Source organism: Nematolebias whitei, chromosome 7 (genome assembly GCF_014905685.2).
Source record: "Nematolebias whitei isolate Nwh7 chromosome 7, NemWhi1, whole genome shotgun sequence".
Taxonomy (NCBI): domain Eukaryota; kingdom Metazoa; phylum Chordata; class Actinopteri; order Cyprinodontiformes; family Rivulidae; genus Nematolebias; species Nematolebias whitei.
In genome coordinates this window covers 23,502,607-23,505,791 of record NC_056504.1, presented here as the reverse complement: position 1 = coordinate 23,505,791, position 3,185 = coordinate 23,502,607, and the positions used below count along the sequence as shown (strand labels likewise).

Genomic DNA, 3,185 nt, shown 5'->3' with positions numbered 1-3,185 from the left:
ATTTTCTAGCAGAAAGGAGAGTTTGAAGATGGAAAATTGAGATTTATCTTACAGAGAGATGTGTGAGGGAATTTATCTGTTTTAACCAGAACAGCACGCTCTTTGGAAATCAGCTTGTCCCAAACGGTACACTTTTGGGTGAAGGTCGACTTTACCTTTCTGAAGATAGATCAGGTCGGCGTGAAGTCCTACTTCCAGCCACTTTCAGCGTCTCCGTTGAGAACAGCTAAAATACCTCGAGAGTCGTGCGAGGTTATCCAAACAGAAGTTATAATTCCCAAAATCGTCTCTGCATTCTGGATTCCAAGAACTCTGAACTCCTTCAGAACTCTGAACTTTTCTGGAACTCTCAAAACTCTGGAAACTCTTCCATCCTCAACTCCGAAACTCTTCTGTTGAACTGGGAAGTTGCCACATTTAAACGGCTATACTTCCGGTTCATTTGAGAGCTTCTGATTGGTGGATGGACCAGAACAGAGGTGTGGTTTGTGATGTAAGGTGTTATGGAAAGTCAAGGATTGTTTAAGAACAAACAGAAAGATATCATGGAACAACCAGACTTCGTGGTGCCCCCTCTCCTGTATCTTGCTGTAAAAGTTAAACATGACATTTCTTTTCAGTAAACTTTTTAGTTGACCGAAGCTCGAACTTTAACACACTTACAAATTTGCTCATTGAAGACAGAAAAATCAAGAAATGCATATTACCCTGATTTCTTCTTTGAATGAGGAATAAAAATCATTACTACTGTTTAAGTAAATAAAAATGAGTAGTTCACTTCAACATGTAAACATTGTTTGAACTAACACAATTTGATTATCAAACATTTGTAAAATAGTAATGATCATAGAGAATTGTCTTTTCCACTTGATTAATTCAAGAAAGAAAGTCTCAGGATGGGTCAAACTGTATTTCTGGATTCAAATCAATGAAATGACAGTTTCTGTCCATCTGGTCAGTTTTGACATATGCCTAGTCCACTACAGATGAATAAAGAACAAAATAAACAGCTGACGTGGCAGCAAAACTTACATGAAAACAGAAGGCTCAGAGGGAAACTCAGGAAGGACTCAGGAAGGACTCAGGAAGCTCAGGGAAGACTCAGGAGACGCAGGAGAACACAGGGACCCAACGAATACGACCCGACAAGAAACAAGACAGAACAGACGGCTTATTTACAGAGACAAGACGAGACGTAATTACAAACAGCTGTGACGAGACAAGGGTGGCACCAATTAAACTAAAGAGAAATCAATAGAGAAACACAGACACAAACCGAGCCACCAAATGGTACCATCCTTAGTTTTATTGTGTGTTTACTTGACTGATGAAGTCTTCCGGACCGAAGAAGAAACATTTCAGCACAAAAAATAAAATAAATAGTCCAGATGACCTGACTGAAAAATGTTGGATTGTATACCTGGATTTTTGAGCATGGACTTTGTTGTTTTCATCCAGTTTGACAAGACTGTCAACAAGGAAGAGGGCCGGCAATGAAGGACGGGGCATACAAAAGAGGCCATCTAATCACAAGCAGAACAAATTTGTTCCACTTTGGAATAAGCTGTTAGGGGAAGAATCAGTTTTTTTTTCCGTTTCCTTGACTGATGAAACCTTCTGGACCGAAGGCGAAACGTTACTGAACAAAAACAATTGTCCAGATCACCTGACTGACAAATGTTGGATTGTATACCTGGATTATTGAGCTCGGACTTTGTTATTTTCAACCATTTTGAAAAGAATATCAAGAAAGAAGAGGGCCGGCAGTGGAGAAGGGGGCATACCAAAGAGACCATCTTATCACAAGCAGAGCTGGTTGATTTCACTTTGGAGTATGCTGTTGAGGGAAGAATCGGTTTTCTTATGTTTCCTTGACTGATTAAGCCTTCCGACCCAAGGCAAAACATTTTAGCACAAAAAAAAAGAAACTGTCGAGATGACTTGACTGTAAAATGTTGGATTGTACACCTAGATTATTGAACATGGACTTTTTTGTTTTCAACCAGTTTGACAAGACTGTCAACAAAGAAGAGGTCTGGCAATGGAGGAGGTGGCATACCAATGAGACCATCTTATCACAAGCAGAACTGGTTTGTTCCACTTTGGAGTAAGCTGTTGGGATAAGCATCAGTTTTATTGTGCGTTTCCTTGACTGATATAGCCTTCTGGACAGAAGGCGAAATGTTTCAGCACAAAAAAAAAAATAAACTGTCCAGATGACCTGACTGAAAAGTGTTGGATCGTAAACCTGGATTACTGAGCATGGACTTTGTTGTTTTCAACCAGTTTGACAAGAATGTCAACAAAGAAGAGGACCCGCAATGGAGGAGGTGGCATACAAACGAGACCATTTTATCACAAGCAGAACTTGTTTGTTCCACTTTGGAGTAAGCTGTTGGAGGAATAATCAGTTTTGTTATCTTTTTACTTGACTGATGAAGCCTTCGGGATGCGAGGTGAAACTTTTTAGCACAAAAAAAAGAAACTATCCAGATGACCTGAGTGAAAAGTGTTGGATTGTATTCCTGGATTATTGAACATAGACTTTGTTGTTTTCAACCAGTTTGACAATACTGGCAACAAGGAAGAGGGCCAGGAATGGATGAAGTGGCGTTCCTTAGAGATCGTCTTATCACAAGCAGAGCTGGTTTGTTCCACTTTGGGGTATGCTGTTGAGGGAAGAATGAGATTGGTTGTACGTTTCCTTGACTAATGAAGCTTTACAGACCCAAGGTGAAACATTTCAGTACAAAAAAAAAAGAAACTGTCCAGATGACGTGACTGAAACATGTTGGATTGTATACCTGGATTACTGAGCATGGACTTTGTTGTTTTCAACCCCTTTGACAGGAATGTCTACTAAGAAGAGGGCCAGCAATGGAGGAGGGGGCGTACCAAAGAGACCATCTTATCACAAGCAGAACTGGTTTGTTTCACTTTAGAGTAAACTGTTGAGGGAAGAATCAGTTTTATTGTGTGTTTCCTTGACTGATGAAGTTTTCTGGACCCAAGGCGAAACGTTTCAGCACAAAAAAAAAGAAACTGTTCAGATGACCTGACTGAGAAATGTTGGATTGTATACCTGGATTAATGAGCATGGACTTTGTTGTTTTCAACCACTTTGACAGGAATGTCTACTGTTGTGGATAGAATACCACGTCGTGTTCAAAACGGCGGAGGCGTCG

General features: G+C 40.2%; 1 protein-coding gene across 1 annotated transcript in view; it reads right to left on the bottom strand.

Moving 5' to 3' along the window:
* The window catches only part of aldh1l1 (aldehyde dehydrogenase 1 family, member L1), a 209,789-nt gene that overhangs the window by 46,427 nt on the left and 160,177 nt on the right, over nucleotides 1–3,185 (bottom strand). The window lies entirely within an intron of this gene.